Source organism: Armigeres subalbatus, chromosome 2 (genome assembly GCF_024139115.2).
Source record: "Armigeres subalbatus isolate Guangzhou_Male chromosome 2, GZ_Asu_2, whole genome shotgun sequence".
Classification (NCBI taxonomy): domain Eukaryota; kingdom Metazoa; phylum Arthropoda; class Insecta; order Diptera; family Culicidae; genus Armigeres; species Armigeres subalbatus.
In genome coordinates this window covers 155,286,221-155,312,581 of record NC_085140.1, presented here as the reverse complement: position 1 = coordinate 155,312,581, position 26,361 = coordinate 155,286,221, and the positions used below count along the sequence as shown (strand labels likewise).

The window sequence follows — 26,361 nt, the reverse complement described above, 5'->3', positions numbered from 1 at the left end:
ATTAGTTACTAATCGATTAATCGGAATTTTACGACATCATAAGGATGTCGAAAATTAATTGATTATTTCGATTAATCGATTCATCGTTGTGATAATCGATTAATTTTGAATCGATTACTATACAATGATTAATCGATTAAATAATCGACAAGAATCAAGAGTAATCGATTAGTAACTAATCGATTAATCGGGATTTTACGACATCTCTACGCAAGGTCAAGGTCTACTGGTCTCCGCAAAGTCAAGTGAGAGGGGGTAATCATCTTCTTCTTCTACTGAATCGAACGGCGTGAAAATTTGAATGCAGAGGTTTTTGGGGCCGGGGAAGGCTCTTAAGATGGTTCGAGACCCCTCTCCTCTTTGAAACCTGGCCCCTATACAAATGAAACACCAATTTCATCATAACTCGAGATCAAGCAAATGGAACCAAATCTGGCGTGTAAAGGTTTTGGAAGGGAAGATATGTTTCTATGATGGTTTGCAACGCCTCCCCCTTCTGGAAAGAGGGGCTTCCATATAAATGAACCAAAAATTTCCGCATAACTCGAGAACTAATCAGAGAATAAATCAATTTCAGACGAAACAAAGTTTGTCGGGTCTGCTAATAAAAAATAAATATTAAAATGTTAAAACAAAAATAAAAAAAAACTCCTCGTATTTGTTAAAGAACGTTTTGAAAATTCTCAAAATTTACCTGATTTTTTATTTTATTTTATTTAGATATTTATATCGCCCTAATAATATTTTGTCCAATTAAATGCGCGCCTGAATAAGAAGGATTTAACTCTGATTCAGGAAATGTGAATGCACTTAAGATATTTTTATAATACGTGGGTGCAATATTGTACACGACAAAAGCTTCGGAACGCATACGTTCTTGAAGCGGGCTATATGAGTTACAATAGAGTTATCACCTTCTTGATCCCTGATTCAAAAGTCTTGCAATGATATTAATAAAATGGTTGCACAAATATATTATCCACTAGCTTTATGTACCCGGCCTTGCTCGGAATTGCCAGTTTGGTTTGCAAGTTTCTTTTACAATCGGAAAATGATAAAACCAATTGGTCAACAGGGTAATTGTGTTTATTATTCATACTTTATCATTTGATTGAAAGAAGGGTTTCTAAACATTGGCTGATTTTGAAGAAGGGATTTCAGACCCACGGATAGGCCAACGTCTATTTCTAAAGAAGGAAAAACATTCATCGATGCCATATTCCGGGCAACGCATATTTTTAAAGAAGGGATCACACCTACCATTGCCTTATTCCGGGCAAATGCTTACTTTTAAAGAAGCAATCACATCCACCATTCAGAAGGAAACACATTAATCATTGCTTTTCACTGGGCATACCATTATTCCGATGAACAATAATTATCATTATTTTATACCCAGCAAATGCTTGCTTTCTATGCAAGATTTTTCTGATGCTGTTCATAATTATCCCAAATGTCCTTCATGTCGAATGACCTTAGGCCAAATAGTGTTATGTTAATGGCCTGCTTCATTCAGGGATATGTCATTTTCAGCGAAATGTCATATTCTGAGATATGCACGCTAAAAATTAACTACTCAAAATTGAGTCGAATCCGACTCATTTTCATTAAAAAGGGGACAACTCAAAATTTGAGTAAAAGATACTACTTCAATAAAATGATGATTGCACTTAAACTAGGAGTCTGTTTGTCGTAAAATGCTCTTAGATAGATAGATAATTTTGATTCGCATCTGTCGTATTAAAAATTGATGGAAGGCCAAGCTTAACTTTCGCGAAATCATTATTTTATTGAAGTAGTATATATTACTCAAATTTTGAGTTGTCCCGTTTTTAATGAAAATGAGTCGGATTCGACTCAATTTTGAGTGGTTCATTTTTAGCGTGTGTGTATCGGGAAGTATCGTTTTCGGGAAATATCATTTTCGTTAGTCATTTTGGGGGAAATGGTATTACCTGGAAAATGTTATTGTCGAGGATTTGCTATTTTTAAGGAATTCGGGCAATTTGTTTTTGGAGCATTGTACAATGTCAAAGTACCTCGGATGTTTTAAATAAAGGGATTTTAAATTAAGTCGTTTTCTAAGCAATACCCATTCCCAACCCCCCTCCCATTCCAAAAGTCCCTTCCAGCCTCTCTATAATATTTTCCTTTGGGTAGGGAACACGTCTTCTTCTTCTTCTTCTTATTGGCATTACATCCCCACACTGGGACAGAGCCGCCTCGCAGCTTAGTGTTCATTAAGCGCTTCCACAGTTATTAACTGCGATGTTTCTAAGCCAAGTTACCATTTTTGCATTCGTATATCATGAGGCTAGCACGATGATACTTTTATGCCCAGGGAAGTCGAGACAATTTCCAATCCGAAAATTGCCTAGACCGGCACCGGGAATCGAACCCAGCCACCCTCAGCATGGTCTTGCTTTGTAGCCGCGCGTCTTACCGCACGGCTAAGGAGGGCCCTGGGATTACGTGTTTGGTTTGAATTGACCTATGCGATAAAAAGGTATACTAAACTGTTCGTTTAATGAATATACCCTCTCTCTCATTAAGCTATGGCACTCCTACCCAGTCTAATATAGACAGATAATATGGGTTCCAAATTTGATGAACATCGATAAATGGGTTCAGAACTCATGCTGAATTGATTGATAACTAAACAATACCCCTCTCCCACACCCTCCACACCTAGTCCGATCTGGTTAATTTTCAATAGGAAACTATGGGAGAGTATTATGCGTCGAATGCAACTTGTTGCGAGTAAATCGGTTAAGGATAAGTGCTTGAAAAATGAAAGACATTTTTTTACTCAATTTTTCTATAAAAAAAGTGGTATTTTGGCCATAACTTCCGAGCCGATCGGAGCGATTGGAGCGATCATATAGCCTTTACGTATACGTAGTCTAACGAGAAAGGCAAACATGTAACTCCGGAGCGACTTGTCTAACATCTCTATTTTTTATTTATAATGTGAAATAAAAAGATCTTCCAATGGAAACAATTTTACGCAAAGAGGTCTGAAAAGAGCCGATGCGCCTTTTCAACCACTAAAGCAAACAAGCGATAATCAGAATGACTTCTCGAAGTTATCAATTGAGTGCTGCTTCTGTTGATGACGGTACTCTAAGATTTACCGCAAAATCACCGAAAACACCATAGAAGAAAATAAAATCAATTTACCAACCACTGGCAAAGACCAATGATTCAATATAAAGACGTCAGGCATATCAATATATTTCTGGAAATTCAAATCAGCATAACATTGTAAAGAATAATCCGATTTTGATCAAACGCGGACTATCGGACGCGGACACTCTTCTATGTAGTATTCTGTCCCAATCCAAAACCATAGATTTGCTCTTGGCACCGCAGATGTTCTGGGTTTTCCAAGGCTATGTAGAAAATGCATTTTTTTTCTCCTATTTGCCATTGTGTGGGACGTTTACTTTTATCATGGAACATGATGAAATGATAACAGATCGGAATAAAGCGAATATGGGTATCTGACTTAAGAAATACAGCACAGAAATCCGTCCACTTCAAAAGATATCAATAAATTAAAGAGGATTTTAAGTAATTATTTACGAATAATTTATCCTATCCTGTTCATATACTTAACAATAAGCTTTCAGGCCGTTTAGATGGAAAGTATAGGCTTTGAAATCAAAACAACATAAATCGAAAACAAGTCACTACGCGTGTAGGTAGAACATGATTGCATCAAAATTAAGTGTGTTTTAATTACAAATTGTGATTAATAAAATAAGCTAAGCGGAATATAAATCAAATACGCATTTAACTATTTACAGTGGTACATAATTAAACCAAATTAAGCGATATTTTCATCGCACCGATGAATGATTTGAGTTACTAATAATTTGGGCGAAAGTACCAATCGATTTAGTGGACTTTCACGATGTTGTGGAAATAAGTATTTTCAAAGTATTTTCCTAAACTATCATAACGTGGTGCTCAATGTCATTTTGCCACTAGCTTCGACCATAAAATCGGACGCGCTCATTTCGATGGCAGTACATCGAAAAATAAACCTGAAAAAATATTATTTTGTTGTCCTCATTATATTTTTCATCGACAATCGATTTTATTATTATTTACTTGCAACGTTTTTCTTCTTTCAATGCAACATTTTTGACAGATGCCGCAGTCTAATTCCCATTTTTTGCGGGGGGTTTAAAGAGTCTTATAATAGATTTATAGCCACTTGGCCATATCTTACTCTTATAGTGGTCATCAAAAGGTTGCCGTGTATTAGTGGGTTTTAATGTAAGATATTATAATCTTGATAACCATTCCTAGAGCGGAGTAAATCTTGAAATGTTACTTGTACGTGCTCCTGCATCAACGATAAACGTTTCATTTGCATTCGTAACCTTGTTTCTAGTGCTGTTTTTCCATACTGAGATGTTTCAGTGTACGGAATTCGATGCCTCACGGCACGGTATCATATTTTCGTGATGGTCTCCGATTTTCGCAATCGCAAAGTGTACCAGGGAATTCAAAACACAGATGCAGTCCTATATCAAAACTGTTTTTATGTTTTTGGGACCGCTCTATATGACATAATTCTTTTTTTTTGCAAAAATGCTTAAAACTAGATTCTCTACATATTTATTTTTCTAAAAAAGTCACAAAGGATCACCCTAATGTCGACTTACGCCAAAAATAGATTCTTTCTTCTAGACAGGTTGCTTTAAAAGACGCCAAAACTCTGGTGGTTTTTGAGTTATCGATTTATGCCGTGAAATCCGATGAAACATTTTCGAAAACTCCTGGATGATCTGACAAACCGTTTTTGAGTTATATTTTTTAAAAGTGTTCAAAGTGTTTTGCCTAGGCTCTTCTAACTAGTTGTGCTATAGTACTCAAAATAGCACACCAATTGTCAAAAAAGGCATATGCACAATTCCGTTTCATTTCCGCTCATATGTTTAGTTCCTACACCCAATGGATCTGAAATTAACTGGTCAATGAACCATGCCGTGAAGACGTTTAATTAAAAAGTCCCTCTGTGTCGTGGGAAAATTCTATAATGATCCCACACTGTGAATGTTTCCATATTCAACTCATTTAAACAGTTTTCTATCCTTTCTTCTCTTCCCACAGGATGTCCTCTGTGTTCTTCTACGTGAGCAATGTGCACCCAACCGGCAATGAACAGGCATGGGAACAAAATGTCTGACAGTTGTGAAGAATAAAGTGTCCCACAGTCTATTCAGCAGGTGCCAAGCGGGTGTGCAACGACGTCTTTGTGCTAATTAAAAGAACTGCCATTGAAGGCATTGAGTGATCCACTTTTGGGGTAGAAGAAAAACTTCATATCATACGCATACATGTGGTAATCGCTGGTGGTGAACAAGTAGGAAAGTTTAAACTTTTGAACTCAAGTGGAACAACCGCGGGCTTGAAACAGAAAGGTAAGCATTCCAGTTCTTTGAAGTTGATAGCATGTTTTGAAGCCCACCGTTTAGAATTAATTCACCAAATAAGAAAATAATGTTACCATACAATAAGAGGTACGGTATTATGCCTTACTGTTGAGCAGTGTTGGTAAAATCATTCATGAAACTTAATCATTGAGCGCTTCCGCGCGAAATAACTCGTTTGCGAATTTAAAATAATATGTACATCACGTCTGAGTTTTTCATGCTAAAACGGATCATTCCACTCATTTCCCAAAAAATCATATCGCTCTAAAAAGTGTTTATAATCATTTTGGGGGCAATTTATTGTTTACAAACGCAAGAGTATCCATTGTTCTATGTGTTGAACGCTAGTTGACTGTTATTTTACGAAGGAGAACAAAAGAAAACCTACGATGATTCAAATGGATGATGGTGCTGAGGTGGGTGGGTTCCAACTCACGAGTTATTTGAATCGTTCATGAGTTTTGAGATTTTGAGTTTTTCCCAACACTGCTGTTGAGTACATATTTTGACTTTTGTTGAGGTTTAAAATTAACCCAGATGTGAGGTGCTCTTTTTGATTTATGCTGTAAGATTGACATGGATTTCTTATTGACAAACCCATCTGGGTATGGCTATATTCATTATAATTTCCACAATGTTTTTGGTGAAATCACTAGAAAGAAATCTTTCACCACTGGTGTGTTTAGTAGACACATTGAAGCAATTAAAGAGTGTCCACAGTTAAGTTGCATCACTTAGAACTACTCGCCAATAATAACAGATTGCCATGAAATGGTCAAAAAACGAAACACAAACTTGGGTTGCGTTTGACAATTTTATTCTACTTCTTTAACACGTCCAACTGCCCGCACTTTTTGATTAACTACACATAGACCGGCATTTTTATGTGCAATTGATCAAAAAATTATCTAAAACTTATTGCTTCCATTAACCTTGGAGCACATAATCGAGATACAGACATAACGTCGGGTCGGGGCTCTTCTAAACCACACCGAACGTCTTTTTGGTCACCCCCTAATATTTTGAACTGGATCACGGAAGTTTATTCATTTGAAGGGGGTATGAGCAAATATTTGATTTTTGATCAATAGAAACTGCTACATGAGATTTGAGTGTGACTGTCCGGATCGTAGTGTGCGCTGTTAAAGTACGGACGCGTAAATTTTTGTTCCGTCAAAATTTTGCCAGATTTTTACAATTAGTTGAAAGTGAAAAAGTAATTAATTTTTAAAGTGCCCAATTAAAATAGCATCTCAATGAAATTGAAAGTGATACAAGTGAATCGTGAAATTGATCTGGTTCTAGACGCCGCAAATATTTGCCGCTTTTACTACTATGTGATCGAAGCCTGTGTTTGGTGCTCCTGCTGCGACCAATATGCCGCGTTTGGCGACAGGATGCACATGTGCGGCGGGGAACCGCATCACGGAATTCCGGAATCCGGTGATTATTCTATATTTGGTGAGACTGTTCCAATATGTTTTTACGTTGTTTCCAATACCAAAACCAAATACGCGCTGGATTAGAGAATCCAGAAGCTTGTTTATGGGCCCATTATCCAATTGATAATGGTAGCATAAACAGCCGGGGCTTATTGTAAGCAAAAGTGACCTCGGACTGGTCATGAAATACCAGGCAGTCTGAAACGGGTCACTGGAGCTGCAATAGAGCTAGCACCTTCTAACTCCCGGATTAAATCTGACTGTTAAATCATGTAATACAGACAGCTTTCTTCCATAATATCACTGTCAGACAGTGGGGGTTAGTATTGGAGACACACACACAGATAGAAACTGCTACACGAAATTTGTGCTAATAATTGGGATATTTTCCGTTGGCATTTGCTATGGTTTAGCAGAAACCCGACCATACAAGAGAATTGGTTTCACAAGTTTTCAACCAAATACAATTATAGTTCCTCACAAACTTTATAATTTATCGTAAAAAAGTTTTATCAATGGTGCCAAATTCATTTATAGAGCGTAATATAAATTTGTCTGTGATAAGTCTTCTAAACATCACCATGATTGCTCATTTGCTCTGTTGCATACCATTCCCATACCTAAACAGTTTGACAGTATTAATGGAAACATTTTCAATCAACGCCTGGCTTCACCTATTTAAAAACTTTTTCATTGTCGCAGCTTTCAACGTCCAACTACGGTGTAATTATTTGGGAATGTTTTACAGCTATGCTTGAAGCTTTAGGATCGGATAGTATTTTCTGAGAATTTAGGAAATTATTCAGACATCTATATTGCTCCGAAAGATTCGTTATCAAAATAATCACGAAACGTACATATGTATTAGATCTCTTTTCGATTGCAAACTTTTTTTCATAGAAAAGTTCATTAATTATAAGAGAACTGCTCAGTTCTCGTCTGAAGGCCACAAATCTCATTTCGAAATAAAAGAACAAAGCTTTATTTTCGCCAGATTTGCCAATTGGCATGTTTACTGCCGAATAAAATATAATAATATGGAACAAATTCATTTGGTTTTTATTATTCCTTTGCCATTGATAGGATGATTGTGAGCTCCTATAGCTCCTATAAACCGAAACAGCAATGCCTTGGTGGGTATATAAAATTTGTATTTGCGTTTGAAATAACTCATCCGACACTTGTCTTAATAAATAAATACTCTAATTGATTCACCTAGTAGAAATACTATCTCGTATTTAGCCACAGCATCAATCGTTTTCGTTCGGTACACCATTTTCTTCATGACTTTTGATCGCAATGACTGATCATAATCAAATTCGATAGTAATCAAAAAAGCTTTACCACAGTGCAACTTATTGTGAGAAAAAGCGCAAATAATAATGAAGAAACCACTTGTACATAAAGGTTCAAATAAAAGATATTTTAGTTACTAGATAAAGATTGTCGCTTCGGTTCCCTTTGTTCTGCTGTCCGAAACATGTGTGGTACATACCTGTCAAATCGTATGGATTTTTCTTCTTTGACATTTAGCTCCCCTATCCTCGCCAGCAAAAGATGTTCCGGACAGCGACGACAGCGACAATCTTTATCTAGTAACTAAAATATCTTTTGTTCAAATAAATAAAATGGTTTTATATTTACTTCCAACTGAAACGGGCGTAAACCAGTCAATTTACATACAAATAACTTTTATTTAATGAAAATGTAGTTAATTTGAGCTGGCAGGCACGATTGAAATTCATTCTAATTGCTGGAATTGAGATTTTGATTTAAGAAATCCGTTTTGTATGAAAACAAGTAATGACGTCATATTTATTCGCGGGGGCGTAAACACAAAATAAACTCAACTTTTGACATCAAGAAGTTTCGCAAATCACTAACACTTACTCACTCATGGGTTCTGTGCATCCCTAAGGGACATAGGGCCAACGTGAGAGATCGCCATCCTGGGCGGCTGTTCGCTAATCGCTGTAGCCTTGGCTCTAGACAAAATTTCTATAGTCTTTCTTCATTTCTTTTTGAGGCTTCGCTACCACGGGCTCCTGGTGCTGCGATGTCATGCCGTGTTCCAATATGACACATTGCTTACAGATTTCGACTTTTAGCGCAATGTGTGGCCGACCTGATGGTAATCAAACGACACACAGAACTTCAAGAACGTAAATGGATTTAACGCTCTTGAATTTATGTTGAAATCGGCTGTTGATAGAATCGTTGATGGAACTGCGCTTTCGAGATTTGTTTTTGTGCCTGGTTTTGTGTTTTTGTTAGCCTACATCGATATGGTATTGAAGAACCGCTTATTTGCAGAATTCGTCTCCGCTCTCCGCTTTCCGCTCGTAATGTGTGGCCGATCTACCTCTATTTACACTCTCAATTTTTTTTGATATCGGTTTTGATGCCTTGCCTTCTACATCTGCCTTCAACAATTGTTCCATTCCAGGTCATCAAAGAATTTCCTCGTAAAGCAATTGCTGTAAGCAATCGGAATATTTCATAGAGGCATTTCTGGAGGAATTACCGAAGGAACTCCTGGAGGAATTCATGGACGCATTCCCGGAAATAATTCCGAAAGATATCCTGGCAAAAAAACATAAAATAATTCCTGGAGGAACTTGTCATAAGACGAGTTTGTACAATCCCGACTTCGACTTCGAGTCGAGTCAAGTACAAGACACTGAAGACGGCCTTACTGTTGAGGTCGAAATACGTATCTGTCAAGATACTATTAAGTGGTGGAATTCAATGGGATTGTACAAACTCGTCTTATGACAAGTGAAGACATTCCACTAAAAAGCTCAAAATAATTTTCTTAACAATCCTGGAGGAAATCATAGAGGACTTCTTGAAGGCGTTTTTGTGAAAATCATGGAGGTATTTCCGGATCAATTCCTATTGGAAAATCTGGAAGAATTCTGGAAAAAATTCCTGGAGAAAGTTGTTACTATTATAGTCTTTATTAGACAGACTTGCAGGCCAGAGAAATTTATCGCAGAAGTGAAAGTAAAATTTCTGCAAAAAACTTCTGACCAAATGCTCAGATGAATTGTCAAAAAAATACCCCAAAAAATTCTTAGAGAAAATCATGGATGTTCTGATTCCTGCCCTCGCTACCGCGGCTTCTGATTTTCTGCACTTCTAAATCTTTTGCTAGGTTGCATCAGTATGGTGCCACCTTCCGAAACATCCGTTCTTCAACGAACGTTCTCATCCCAGATTGATGTTTTAGTCGGCGTGTGTTTAATCGCTTTCCAAACTTACCGTTGAATGCAATAAGAAGGTGATTATCAGATACGAATATGAAGAAAGCTCCGTCTCTATGTTCAGCTAATGTTATTGTCACAAATTTCTGATGGCTCTTAGAAAATGTATTTACAATGGCATTTCATTTTTCTTTTTTTCATTTATTTCATTTCTTGAGGGGAATATAGATGTTATTGCGAACTCTGCCTACTGAACTTGTGTTCTTTAAAAGGTGTTGTTCTTACTTCACTAAAATCCTAAAACTATATAAGCTTAATAGATAGTATTATTAACATAAAAAATTATTAGACCTCTATCAAATTCACAGAGTTAATAACTATGTAACTTTTAAGATAGCCCACACTCCGGAAGCACTGATGATGATAAGGACGCATTCTACGCGCAGCTGGAACGTGAGTACGACAGCTGCCCAAGCCACGACGTCAAAATCATCATAGGAGATTTGAACGCTCAGGTTGGCCAAGAGGAGGAGTTTAGACCGACTATTGGAAAGTTCAGCGCTCACCGGCTGACGAACGAAAACGGCCTACGACTAATTGATTTCGCCGCCTCCAAGAATATGGCCATTCGCAGCACCTACTTCCAACACAGCCTCCCGTATCGGTACACCTGGAGATCACCACTGCAGACTGAATTTTTTTTTATGTTGTTTTATTGGTCATAGTTTAGTAATTAATTGTATTTACAAAGTCTTCTTAGCAAATTAAATTAAATTTAAAACTCAAGTCTCCTACATCAATTATATTGTTACTTTCGTTAACATGAGAGATGTATTCGCAAAATACATTTAAAATTAGAATTCGTTTTCTTCTATTTATACCGTTTAGGACAGGTCTTATAAGCTCTTCGAATGAAAGATGTCTCCATCCATTCAGGATACTACCTATCTTACGCTGTAGGATTGACCAAGCGAGCTCCACTCGAGGACATGAATGGAACTTGTGTTTGATTGTTTCTATTTGTTGGTTGTTGCAATGGACGCAATTCTCATCATCTACTCTTCGCATCACGAACCACAACCTCCTGTGTTCAATCTTTTCATTAATCGCTAAATACAGTTGACTCCGTCTCGACGATGTGATCTGCTTGTCTGCAATGTTTCGCCACATGCGGGGCCAGTTGGTGTTAGGGTGATTTCTCTCGATTTTTGGCTGCTCCGTACGTTGTATAGAGCATCGATGAATTTGATAGGCCGAAGGATTCTCCCGAACAAGATCTGGTAATTGTGATATGCTTGCTACAATTTGTCTGATATCGGGAAGATCCAGTGGAATTGGCTGTCGAGGGTTTGTTTGGACGATCAGAGAGCTGTAGAAAGGTATCGATTCTAGTTCCTTCAGGTGTCTGTTGGTTGCTAGGGACGGACTTTTCAATGCAACCACATGCAAATTAAGCCCTCCCTCCTCTTTGCTACGTGCTAACTGCATGATGGGTATTCGAGCGGCGATCCCATTCCACAAAAAAGTACCCATTGTGGAGGTGATTTTTGCTGTGTGCACCGCCAGCGGCGGCAGAATCGAAGAAAGATACCATATCCTCGACGTACCAAATGTATTCAACATCGCTACTTTTTGGTGTAGCGTCAACGATCGAGCTGAATGAAGCCACATTTGTTGTGAAAATCTTCCCACTTGCGCATTCCAATTCATTGTCGTCATAAGTCGAATAGAATTAGCAAAAGTAATTCCCAAAATCTTGATTGAGTTTTCTGTCTGAAGCCATGGAATATTAATTCTACCACCCTCGAGAAATCCCACGTCTATTGATATTGTTTTGCGCATATTAAGCTTCGCGCCTGCTGCTATCTCAAAATGCGCAAATAATTCTTTCATGTCTTCGATGCATCTAGCTGATTTTGTAACCACACTGATATCGTCAGCGTAAGCTACAATCAGATCATCATCTCCACATACACGCTCGAGTCTGTACACCAGGGGATGAAGGTACAATACAAATAGGTGCATGGATAGAGGATCTCCTTGCCTCACCGAACGTTGGATGTCGATCGGTTGAGACAGATGCCCGTTTATCATCAATCGAGATGTGGAGCGGTCCGCAATTTGGGAGAGAAGAGTAATCAGATGTTGGTTGAAGCCAAGTGCACGCATGGTCTCGAAGAGAAACGAGTGCCGTACTCGGTCAAACGCGTGATCAAGATCGAAACTCACCAGTTTTCCAGCAGAACGACGATGGCGAAGACTTGCTATTCGGTCCTTCAGTGCAAGTGTCGCCTGGAAGATGTTCCGTTCCGAATTCGAGCATTTCTGCCCGTCACTCAGTATGTGATGTGCCTTCATCACTCTCTCCAACCTGGTTTTGAGTATGCGGGAAAGGAGCTTGTAGTCCGAGTTTAGTAGCGAGATTGGTCGGTATGATCGTGCTGTGTTGTCTCCACCACGCTTTTTGACCAGTACGATAATACCGTCAAGGAAAGATGCAGGAATGTTGCCGTTGAGGGCTTCATTTAGCAGTAGATTAAGCTCCCTGTGAATGATATCGAAAGTTCTGCTATAAAACTCCAGAGGAATCCCATCGCAGCCAGCTGATTTTCTGGGTGAGCTCGCTTTGATGGCAGACAGTATCTCCGCCGTGGTGATTTCACTTGTACAAGCTTCGTTTGCTTCGTCGTTCGGAGGAATGTTGTTTTCGCAGCCAAAGTTGTGTATTCCATCACCCCGCACGGGTTCCGTTGGCTCGGCATACAGATGGGAGAAGTAGTTCACAAGATGGGCTTCTATTTCGTTCGGCGCAACTATGATGTCATCTTCTTCGGTTTTCAGCTGCGTGATAACAGTTTTCTTTTTCCGTCTCTCCCCTAGTTGGAAAATTGAGATTGGCTCGCCCGCTACGTAGGTCTCGTTGCTCCTCATAAACATGTGGGTGAAATTACGCTGGTGGGACAGCATTTCAGCTTTCAGTCGGTTTATTGTGGTAACCATTGCTGGGTTCTGGTAGTAGCTATCGTACGCAAGCCTCAATTCAGCATATAATCGCTGGTGTTCATTGTGGAAGTCATTAAATGCAGCTTGTGACTTCCATTTGAAAAACGATTTTATTTTCGGCTTCGCGTACGTTAGCCACCATTCCATCCAAGAAGGGTAGTTCCTCCGTTGCCGTGTCCAATATTGCCATCGATGTTGAAAGTCTTCCATATTCTCATCAGTTAGTAGGTGGGGGCGCAGGGACCAGAAGCCGCGACCATGCTCCCGTCCAAGGTGGGGTAGACACAGTCGGAGTGTTAACGCTTTATGGTCGGTGAATGAACAGACATGTGTATCGGCCACCTGTAATTGATCACGGAGACCACTGCTCACGTAAATTCGATCGAGACGGGATTGAGCGTTTCGGTTCACGAAGGTGTAGCCAGGTTCTCGTGGATGCAGTTTTTCCCATACATCGTGCAGCCCTATTTGTTGTACGGCCATTTTGAGAGTCGGACTTGCGTTCGGGCTTGATGAGTCGCACGGCCGAAGCACGCAGTTGAAGTCGCCTGCTATGATGGTGTGCTGCGTACGATGACGGAGGTAGTAGGGAAGAGTGCAACTGAAGAATCGTTCTCGCGCGGCCCGATGCGCCGTGCCGGAGGGAGCGTAGATGCTGCAGACAGTGGTATCTTGAACTCGTAGCGCAGTTAAACGGCCATCCAGGCTTTTTTCGACGTGTGAGTATGGAATATGTTCTTTTAAGGCAATTGCTGTCCCTCGTCTCGAGTGATCCACGTTGGCGATAACGTTGTAGCCGGGTAGCGAAAGTTGCTCATTCTCTACCTCTTGCAAGCATACGATGTCAAGCCATTGGCTGTTTACGAAGTTTCGAAGAGCGTTTATTTTCGTTGGACTTGTGATAGTGTTGATGTTTATAGTAGCGACGTAGTAGGACGAGAGAGACATTTTACTGTGTATACTCTTCATGCTCCACGCCATCGATGCGAATTTTCTTTGACCGGCGGGTTCGCCTGTTGCTCGAGGATGTTGAAGATTCGTCGGTTTCGGTGCCATTATTCTTGCTTGGTATTGCTAAATGAGCACCGGGTTTTCTGAAGTAATCAGTCGGGGTGTTGGTATTCGGAATAACGAAAGCTCTCGTCGCTGTGTTGGTCAGCGACGATGACGTTGACGCTTGATGCGTGTCTGCATCGGGAGTAGCAGCTGGAATTTGCGTGATGGTGTTTGTTGTCGGTCTAGAGGTGTCGTCTAGATTCGGAGATGGTTGCATTGCTGGAAAGTCTTCTGATGAAGCAAGCGAAGGCGCAGCCGGCGTAGTTAGTGGACGAACGGCTGGTTTAGTGCCGGACGGTTTTGTACCAGGCGGCTTTTTTTGTGTCTGTTTCGGTGGCACTTGTTTGGTTACGTTTGCATAACTTTTCTGTAACAGCAACTTTTTATTTTGGACGCATGAGATCCCTGCATGTGCTTGTTCGTGACAGTGTTTACACGACTGAATTTGACCCTTGTAGACAATATAGGCCTGTTCTCCGTCTATTGTTACCCACGAATCAATGTTTTGCCTCAACACGTCAGCTCGCGAATTGAGAGAACAGTCCCATAGCCACTCAAGTATTCGACGATAGTCGCCTCCGAGACATCCTCGGGCAAATCGTGTATTTTTACTTCCACACTTCCATCTTCTAACGTTATTCGTAGCTTGTACTTCTTCCCTTCACTCTCCACTTCGTGTTTTTCGTCGTGCTCTTCGACCACTTTCTGTGCGATGGCTAGATCGCTGACCTTCACAAATGCACATGCTCCACCTCTATGGCATTGTAGTCTTTGCACTTCTTCCTTCCTTAAACCGAGCACTGTGCGACAAAATGCGTGCAATTTCTCGTACGACGGCTTCAAGGGGAAGTTCGAATAGTCGATTTTGAATGTATTTTCACGCCTCATCGCGAATCAAAACACACGCGACGCGGCAGACCGATGATAAATTTGATAGCTCTGTTGATTTCGATTGCTTGACTTCAAAACGATTAACGTAATCTCAAAAGCTGAGCGAGAACTGATCAAAATGGTACACCTGGAGATCACCACTGCAGACAGAATCACAAATCGACCACGTTCTGATTGATGGACGGCACTTCTCCGACATTATCGACGTAAGGACATATCGTGGCGCTAACATCGACTCTGACCACTATCTGGTGATGGTTAAACTGCGCCCAAAACTATCCGTCATCAACAATGTTCGGTACCGACGACCGCCGCGGTACGACCTAGAGCGACTGAAGCAACCTGATGTCGCCACTGCATACGCGCAGCATCTCGAGGCAGCGTTGCCGGAGCTCGATGGGGCCCCTCTTGAGGACTGCTGGAATACAGTCAAAGCAGCCATTAACGACGCAGCGGAGAACAACGTCGGGTATATGGGTCGAAGTCGACGGAACGATTGGTTCGACGAAGAGTGCAGACAGATTCTGGAGGAGAAGGACGCAGCGCGGCAGAACGTGGAACGTTATAGACGGAAGCGGAGACAGCAGACCCGCCTTTTTCAGGAGAAGAAACGCCGCCTGGAAGAAGCGGAGTGCGAGGAGATGGAACAGCTGTGCCGTTCTCAAGATACACGCAAGTTCTATCAGAAGCTCAACGCATCCCGCAAAGGCTTCGTGCCGCGAGCCGAAATGTGCCGGGATAAGGATGGGAGCATCTTGACGGACGAACGTGTGGTGATCGAAAGGTGGAAGCAGCACTACGAGGAACATCTGAATGGCGCTGAGAGTACAGGCAGTGAAAGTCAAGGCAGCGGAGGAGATGACTACGTCAGTTAAGCGGACGATGGAAGCCAACCAGCCCCCACCTTGAGGGAAGTTAAGGATGCCATTCAACAGCTAAAGACCAATAAAGCAGCTGGTAAGGATGGTATCGGAGCTGAGCTCATCAAGATGGGGCCGGAAAAGCTGGCCACTTGCCTGCACAAACTGATAGTCAGAATCTGGGAAACCGAACAGCTACCGGAGGAGTGGAAGGAAGGGGTTATATGCCCCATCTACAAGAAAGGCGACAAACTGGAGTGTGAGAACTTTCGAGCGATCACCATCCTTAATGCCGCCTACAAAGTGATATCCCAGATCATCTTCCGTCGTCTGTCACCATTAGTGAACGAGTTCGTGGGAAGTTATCAAGCCGGCTTCGTTGACGGCCGCTCGACAACGGACCAGATCTTTACTGTACGGCAAATCCTTCAAAAATGCCGTGAATACCAGGTCCCAACGCACCATCTGTTCGTTGATTTCAAGGCGGCATACGACAGTATAGACCGCGTAGAGCTATGGAAAATTATGGACGAGAACAGCTTCCTTGGGAAGCTTACCAGACTGATCAAAGCAACGGTGGATGGTGTGCAAAACTGTGTGAAGATTTCGGGCGAACACTCCAGTTCGTTCGAATCGCGCCGGGGATTAAGACAAGGTGATGGACTTTCGTGCCTGTTGTTCAACATTGCGCTAGAAGGTGTCATGCGGAGAGCCGGGTGTAACAGCCGAGGTACGATTTTCAACAGATCCAGTCAATTTATTTGCTTCGCGGATGACATGGACATTGTCGGCCGAACATTTGCAAAGGTGGCAGAACTGTACACCCGCCTGAAACGTGAAGCAACAAAAGTTGGACTGGTGGTGAATGCGTCAAAGATAAAGAACATGCCTGTGGGCCTACAGGGCCCGCCTGGGAAGCAGTGTTACGATAGACGGGAATACCTTCGAGGTGGTCGAGGAATTCGTCTATCTCGGATCCTTGCTAACGGCTGACAACAACGTTAGTCGTGAAATACGAAAACGCATCATCTGTGGAAGTCGGGCCTACTACGGGCTCCAAAAGAAACTGCGGTCGAAAAAGATTCGCCACCGCACCAAATGTGTCATGTACAAGTCGCTTATAAGACCGGTTGTCCTCTACGGACATGAAACATGGACAATGCTCGAGGAGGACTTGCAAGCACTCGGAGTATTCGAGAGACGGGTGCTTAGGACCATCTTTGGCGGTGTGCAAGAAGACGGTGTGTGGCGGCGAAGAATGAACCATGAGCTCGCCCAACTCTACGGCGAACCCAGTATCCAGAAGGTAGTTAAAGCCGGAAGGGTACGATGGGCAGGACATGTTGCAAGAATGCCGGACAGCAACCCTGCAAAGATGGTGTTCGCTTCCGATCCTGCAGGTACGAGACGGCGTGGAGCGCAGCGAGCGAGATGGGCAGACCAGGTGCAGAACGACTTGGCGAGCGTGGGGCGTATCCGAGGATGGAGAGATGCGGCCTCGAACCGTACATTGTAGCGTCAAATTGTTGATTCAGTGTTATCTGTTTAGATGTTAACTAAATAAATGAAATTAATGAACTTTTAAGATTACGCTTGAACACGAAAACGGATGGAGCACCTTTCACGAGCTCGGGAATTTTATTATACACATGTGGCCCTGTATTGGAAAATCTACGCTTTCCTATTTCTGTTCGGAATGCAACCCGTTGAAGCTGATCCGCATATCTTGTACGATGTCGATGTTGGGCACTTCTAAACGACCAGTTGTGGAGGGTACCAGAATCGTTGATAATTTTGTACATGCAGATGCCGACTTGAAGCATGTATATTAGACCTCTTCATGTTTTCAAAAAATATCAAAAATTCAATCGGTCAGCCAAGAATCACAATTCTTATGCTAAAATAAGTCTCCTGTCAAATTTTCAGCTAATTCGGATAAAATTTCGAGGTGTCTCAAGTCGATTTAGTGTTTTTGGGCTATTTTCAATTTTAGAAAAAATCTTACAAGAGATATAAACGTCGAAAACTATCGCAACAACCTCTATACGAAAGCTTTTGGTGTGCTCTACAAGTCTTGTGAACATTGCGATTCGTTCCGTTCACGTTTTGTCCATGTTAAAGTGATTTTCAAGCTTTTAAGTGCATAAAAATACTGTTTCCCCCAAAAGTCGTTGTTCTACAAAATTCTTGAGTTTATGACAAATGATTGTTAGTTTATTATATTATTATTCCTCTTTTTTTCCTGGAAATTTGAGTAATATAATTGCCCATGTGCGATTTACCGTTAAATTCTTAAAAATCAGAATCTGAACATTTGTCATAAATTTGCACGCTAAGATTTCTTCAAACAGGTTGTTCAAACAAAGAAGCTTCGATTTCACTTGTACTACGATGCACTCAATGTTAAAAGCATGCAGACATATGGTGAAATTAACAAAATTTTGAAGTAGTTTGTTGTAAGCATCAAATATCATATGATTTGATTTATGTTTTGTTCGAACAACTTTGCTTGAAGAAATCCTAACGTGCAAATTTATGACAAATGTTCAGCTTCTGATTTTTAAGAATTTAACGGTAAATCGCACATGGGCAATTATATTACTAAAATTTCCAGGAAAAAAGAGGAATATTAATATAATAAATTAACAATCATTTGCAATAAACTCAAAAAATTTGTAGAACGACGACTTGTGGGGGAAACAGTATTTTTATGCACTTAAAAGCTTGAAAATCACTTCAACATGGACAAAACGTGAACGAAACGAATCGCAATGTTCACAAGACTTGTAGAGCACACTAAAAGCTTCCGTATAGAGGTTTTTGCGATAGTTTTCGACGTTTATATCTCTTGTTAGATTTTTTCTAAAATTGAAAATAGCCCAAAAACACTAAATCGACTGGAGCCACCTCGAAATTTTATCCGAATTAGCTGAAAATTTGACAAGATACTTATTTTAGCATAAGAATTGTGATGCTGGGCTGACCAGTTGAATTTTTGATACTTTTTGAAAACATGAAGAGGTCTAATGTATATCCCTGATATAGGTGGTACCGTATGATATGGCAGACGGAACAAGTCGCGTGTCGGGAAACGATTTGGTAAGTTGAATATAGCTTTGAGGCAGCGGTTCTGTTGAATCTGAAGCGGTTTTAAGTGACCCTTGGTACATGAACCCCAGTTTACTGTAAAACATACCCGCCCGATGCCGGTGCATAACATTGCATTAGCATGAGAATTCTAACCCATGATCTGAACCTGGCAATGATCATTCTCTCATTTAGGTGAATTACAACAGAGTCCAAAAATGCAAGCCCTCACCTCGCGTTTTTGCTCGTACACAGGGCCGGATTTAGCCGGAAGGAGACAGTATGTGGGGCCCCAAAATGTACAAAATAGGTTGGTTTTTGTTCATAAGATTTGTGGGGGCCCGGGGCCATGGCCCAAACGCCCTGCCATCTTAGTTATAGAAAATAAATTTATCCTCAATTTAAAAGTTAAAAACTCGATTTAGTTTTCGTTTTCACGTTACACCATTCTCTCTACTTGCCATAGCTGCTGCTGCTTGAGGATAATTAGGAATGATAAAAGGAATGCGAAATAGTCTATAAATTGATTATTTTTCTTTCGTCTTCTTCTTCTTCTTCTTATTGGCATTACATCCCCACACTGGGAAAGAGTCGCCTCACAGCTTAGTGTTTATTAAGCACTTCCACAGTTATTAACTGCGAGGGTTCCTAAGCCAAGTTACCATTTTTGCATTCGTATATCATGAGGCTAACACGATGGTACTTTTATGCCCAGGGAAGTCGAGACAATTTCCAATCCGAAATTTGTCTAGACCGGCACCGGGAATCGAACCCAGCCACCCTCAGCATGGTCTTGCTTTGTAGTTGCGCGTTTTACCGCACGGCAAAGGAGGGTCCCATCTATTAGAGAATATACGACACAGCTTTGGTACCGATGAATGGAATTGAACTTAAGGTAAAATTATTGTTTAGGATTTATTGAAATAGAAACATATTACCATCCCAGTTTTCTCACGAAATTTCTAATATCTTTTAACTACTTAACATAAAACTACTCGAAAGACCTCATTACAATCCGACCCTTCACCTGGTATGTAAAAAGACATCCATCCGTGCAATCCATTTGCACTGTACTTGTAGGTACTAATTAGGGTCAACAAAAGAGTCGACAATAATTTGATTATTTTAAAGTGTCTGCTCCCGATGTTCCACCAAAGTAATGCTTTGCATTCCGAGAAGCAAAAATACATTCGTTTTGGGGCTCCAGTCCAGGGACGACCGTACTGACTGTGATTGTTCTATGATATTACACGACGAGCTTAATGTCGCGATGCTCTGGTGCTACGAGAGAAATCTAATTCCATGACAAGTGCGAAACTTCAACTGGCATTTCCCATGTTTTTATTATTCATGCAAATCATCTACATAATGTGACAGTGATTTCTCTTGTGCCGGCGTCGCGCTGCGGCACGGAAGGCACTCTTCTGAACCAAGTAGGTAAATCGGGACTGTTGACGAAAACTGACAGATTTTAAATTTGTCCCGGATAAATCTGTCACAGCTCCGTCAGGCATTGCCTGGTAGAAAGCATTGTCGCAAATTTTATGGCCAGTCAAACGCGATTAGGGATTTTATTCGTGATGCATCATCATCTTTTCAGGTGCTTCGAGTGCGTCGTTAAAGTATCGTTACTTCAGAGCTCTTGTGAGCAGTGTTTTGACGCGTAGCTGCTTTGCAGTCATCCCCGAATCTCCTTCGATTTGGTGCAAAATAATTTTCACTTAGAAGCTACTTGAAAACATATGCAGATATTTTCCATGTAGTTTCGTGTGTAAAAGTTAAATGATTTATTAGTGATGGCACTCATTATACTCAATTCACTAGAAAATAAAATGAAATTTAAGTGAATTTTTGTTTGGCCATGTACTTAAATTTTAAGTAAAACTTTGATAATTTTTTTCTATAGTATCCCTATTAGTGATGTGTATCCCGTCCACTAGAAGCGGACGAGGCCAAAAATAGGAGTACAAAACTATTTCATACTCAAACATTTTGCTTCGCAAATCGTTCTCATAATGCTTTTGCAAAATGTTTCATTAGCGATGGTTGATAAACATACATTTCGCTCTGAGAATCCCACTCATATATTTTTCATACATTCATTTTGAGTAGAATTTACTAGAAGAGTATATAGATATTATTTTCAATGTTTTCTAATGAATTCCACTACATTTTTTATTAAGATGCACTTGTGATTTGAGTAAGTTTTATTTGATTCCAGTAAGGTCGATGAAAGTTTCAATTTTTAAAGTCTACATGACTTTTTATAGTGAAATTAAAATGACAATTATTTTGAGTGTGCGCATATCAAAATAAATGTCTTCTTCTTCTTATTGACATTACTGGCCCCCACTGGGATATTGCCGCCTCGCAGCTTAGTGTTCGTTCAGCATTTCAATGATTATTAAGGTTTCTAAGCCATGCTACCATTTTTGCATTTGTATAGGGTAACCGTACCCTTAGTGGAGGTAGCACCAATAGTGGAGTTAGTGGGGTTTTAATGATATTTATCATATTTATACACTTTACGATGGTTTGAGTTGATGCGCCGTGCTTCAAATATCCTGTTAAATGCAACTTATCTTAAGATTTCACTTGAAAAACTATTAAAAACAATTACTTTCCTTAACAAAATTGACTCCCTTGCACCTATAGTGGTGCAACTGTACCAATAGTGACGAGTCTCATAAGATACCAATGGATAGCACCACTATGGGAACCAAAATTATTTTTTACCGCCACTAAAGGAACAGTGTACCCATAGTGGTGCAAGCAATATTTGGTAATTATTGATGTTAAATGACATCTATCTCATTTTTGTTAGCAAATTTATTAGTTTATCTATTGACTAAGATATTACAGCTGTAAATTTTCCATAATTATCAATTTCTAAAAAATATTTTCTTTTGTGGATCTACTAATACCTCCACTATTGGTACCGTTACCCTATCATCCTGAGTAGATGAAAATGGCTCAATAATATCAAATGTTGATATGAAAGCAAAATGAGATATGGACATGATAGATATAAGAGATAAAATATCAGATGAAACCATTTTTCCTGACGGAACGAAACGAAACGAAATTAGAAATGCTCCTGTAGGATCGAAACGAAGCAAAACGAAATTTAAATTTACTTCCGAGACTTCGGAACTAAACGGTAGGGTAACTGTCCTATTTTGGACCCCTAGAGGAAGTGCATCCCAATATATGCTTATATCTATTGAAATACAGGTTCGAAACGGGTGGATATAACACCATTGCAAAGATGAAATAAAAATTCGAAATGAGCTTCAGTTATTGATAAATCAGTGAAATTTGCCATTTTCTGAAATGAAAATATTCTTCGTTTTGGACAGTGATGTAGAACGTAACGCATTGTAACGCTCGCCTTCTTGAACAAACTAATTTCCTCGAAATTTCATCTAAATATCGCTTTTTCGCACGGGAAACCAGTGAAACAGATGCTGAACAATATTAATTTCCTGAAGCCAATGGGGGAATTAGCAGTGGCATTGTTTTTAGTTCAGAAATCAGAAAAATGTCGCCAGGAGGGTCCAAAATGTGTAGGGGTCCAAATTAAGTTGGTTACCCTATCCGGGTCCAATTGATTCGAAATTATACGAAACGAAATTTAATTTTTTTTCCGCGGAAGTTTTATTAAATAGTTTTTTGAGCATAATATGCGTAATGCAAAAAACGAATAAAAAAATCCACGGAGAAAATAATTTTGTTTCATATTTTTAGAGTCAAATAAGGTCGATTGACTTGATAAATTGACCCCCTAGAATTTTTATTCTCTAAAATAAAATTTTGAAGCGGCAAAAAAATCGAAAAATTATAAGGATTTTCAAAACATTCTTTAACAAATCCGAGGAGGTATTTGATTTTTTTTTCATTCTAATATTATCTCTTATAACCCCCTCCCCTTTGACATTTCCGGCATCAGTAGGACAATTTTTTTTATTAAATGTAACGGCCTAAGAGCAAAATCAGAGCAATGCTCATTTTGAATCCGTAACATTTATTTTCCCAGCAGCTGTTCAGCAGCTGCAGCCTAGTCAACTGTCAAAAACTTAAAACTGGCATAACGCTCAGTTCTATTTTCTGCCGAATTGAATCACGAGTGTCAAATATTTTGGTGTATGAATGCGTCATTTTATCTACGAATCAATCAACTTTGCAATTACGGCGCCTTTCTTGGCACCTACATCATTATTTAATTTAATTGAAAATTTTAAAAACTTGTGTTGTACATCGCTGGGGAAACCAGCGAGTTCGTTCTATGTTGTTCCAGATTCAAACTAGAATAGTGATCAAAAATTTGAAATGAAACTGAATCACTACTGGTACTGATTTCATTCTACATAACTGTTACCCAAATGCCATAGGGAAAATCTAGCTTAATTTTACAAAAGGACATGGGTAAGTAACAGATCATTTTGAATCTATTCGCCATTTTCAAAAGTATGCCCCTTACCATAAACAACGTGAAAATATTCATCGCTTAATATTTTCAACAGACCTCAGTGAAAATTGAAAAGCTGATTTTTTAACTGCAATCAACAGATTTCATATTGATTAGATCTGTTCACCATTTTGAAAAGTATTACAGATTCAAAGTGCCACCCCTCCAATTTGCCAATTTTTGACTTTTTCATGAAGATTAATTTTTTGACTAAATTCACACCAGTACTTGTACATTGAAGATGTGAGCTAGTCCCAAGCAAACATCTGTTGGTTCCCTGTGCAAGAACAGCTGATCTGGTCATAATGGAGTAGCAACTACGAGCAGTCAATCAAGCTCAAGCTCAAGATTATTTTTTTGACTAAATTCATGAAGATTAATTTAAAAATAACAGAACTGTGCAATAAAAATCCTATTCGACTAAATGCTGATGTCATATTAGAAATTTGGAGACAGTACTCGTCGATAGCAAATCCTTCCGCACGCGATGGCATATGAGCAAGTCAAACCACCTTCCTTTTGCCAGTGGAGATATATCAGCTTCCACACTGATATTCTTCCCTCCCCCTTCATACGGGAGCTTGGCAGAAGGAAGGTCGTGTGATATGTGCCATCACAAATATTGCCCTCCGCTCGCTTTCAAATCGACTTCTATAAAAACATTCTTCATGCCTGCCGTATCCTAACGGAACTATCAATTCTATACTTTCGCCTCTAATTCTATCATGAACATGTACGTCCAAGTTTGGAAGATGATATTAGCATTTCCATATCATTGTAAATCGTTTAACTTCACGTAGAAGTAACACACACGAAATCATTAATTTACTGTAAAACTACTTAAAATGGTCATTTCAACGGATTTAAGCAGTATAAAAGCTGTTGATTGCAGTTAGCGACTCCAGTTAGCCTTGCGTACAAAGGCGTAGGATTGCCAATCTGGAGATGGCGAGTTCGATTCTCGGTCCGGTCCAGGATGTTTTTGGGTGGGAAGGCATCGTAAGCATTAGCTTATATAAGAGAAGCGAAAGATTAGAACACAAAAGATTTCACTGGAAAAATATGACCGTTTGATAAAAAAAATGACAAAAAATTAATATAATTCTTGAAAATAAATTATTAATATATTATATTAATAATTTATTAACTGTTAAAACCAGCAACACGTCCAAACTAACAACAAAGTGCCCCATACGGAAAACGCACTGCACCGGTACGATATGGATCTGAAGAATCTAGAAAATGTGACAAAATTATAGATTTCAATTATAGTCATGACAATGATCTCAATCGGAAAGATATGAATCAGTTCCAGAATCCGAAATAAATGAGATATCGAATAATGCCTTAAATCTGGAGCATTCTTAAATCTGCAAAGATCTAACAATCTACTAATTTAGAAAAACTTATGAAACGTCTCCATCTCCATTTCATTACTTTCAAACAATGGTTGTTCAAACCGAATACTTTCAAAAGACAACAGAAAACTGACAATACTTAGTTGATTAGTGAGGATTGTTTAGCTTATCGAAGAGTTTCCACAACTAGAAGAACACAAATTGAACAATCGCCTCATAAATACATTACATATTACATACACAACTTAGTTAACTTAAATAAAAATATAGCATACCAAAACAAACTATTTTCACTTGACTGAACAATATTATTTAAATAAACAAATATGCATTACGTTTTATACTTGAACACTTTTAACAAACATCGAAGATATTTTCAAGTGGAAAGCTAAATGCGCTTCTGTTGAAGATACAAAATTGTTTTATGTAGTGAGATTTAGTGAAAGAATTCTCGCTTAACTTTTCAAAAGGACCTAAGTAACATTTTTTTCATGAATTAATTTGAATACTGCAATCAATAGCTTTCATGTTGTTCTGTTGATTGCGCTATTCAAATTAATTCATGAAAAAAATGTTACTTAGGTCCTTTTGAAAAGTTAAGCGAGAATTGTATAAAATTTTGGCTTTATTCAACGGCGCAGCCGAATTTTTTTCATGATATGAAAATTTGAATTATTAGAAAATAATTTCAAAATTCCGTGAAATTCCGTTTAATTTCGTTAAAAGTATGATTTTTCTGTCGAAATTTTTGAAACTTAACGATACGAAACGAAATCAGAAAATCAGATTTCGCCATACCCAAATTCCGCGGAATTCCACGTAATTTCGTTTCGAATGCCCTAAAACGAAATTTTTCGAAATACCGCCTATGCTTAATAGGATGACAATATAATTCGTCGTGCATCGGAATAAAATTTGGCATCAGTAGTGGAGGGAGGGACAATATGCCCTAGTTAAGCAAATACACCCAGGTTTTTTTTACACTGTTGGAATTCATTAATTTCCCGGGTAACCCGAACTTTCACAACTTTTAAAATACCCTCTGAATTTTCTTCGATTTTTTGTGATTTTTTTCGTGGGGTTAACTCATTGTTTCATTGATGCTGAAGGTCTTAAACGACTAAAACCAAACCGTAAAAAAAAAACCTGGGTGAACTCCCCTAATGTCTTAGCTGTAACGAGATTTTCATGGGTATTTTAAACCACATTTTGGTTTAACCATTATCATGGGTAAACCACACCTGGTTTCGGATTTTGTTGAAATTAATTGAAATTAATAATCCGATAGCGAATATGTCCATCCAACTCACTCCAAAATAAGATTTTTCTTATTTTGACTATACAAAGACCGATAAGTACTCTGTTCATCGACCATAATACTCAACATACTTATTGACCCATATGGGTCCACTAGTCCACGGTTGGATTTTTATTGATTAAATTGATTCGAATAGATCCGTTAATGAGCGACTATATAGAGACCATGGATTGCATTGACCCCACTAGGGGAACTGTTCCGTTTTCCATCTCACTGACCATATAT

General features: G+C 39.4%; 1 protein-coding gene across 1 annotated transcript in view; it reads left to right on the top strand.

The window, feature by feature from the left end:
- Nucleotides 1-26,361, top strand: part of LOC134211050 (G-protein coupled receptor dmsr-1) — a 454,370-nt gene that overhangs the window by 98,559 nt on the left and 329,450 nt on the right. Inside the window, exon 2 of the mRNA XM_062687612.1 lies at nucleotides 5,125-5,435. The gene's annotated coding sequence lies outside the window, so the exon portion shown is untranslated. The remainder of the gene's footprint in view (nucleotides 1-5,124; nucleotides 5,436-26,361) is intronic.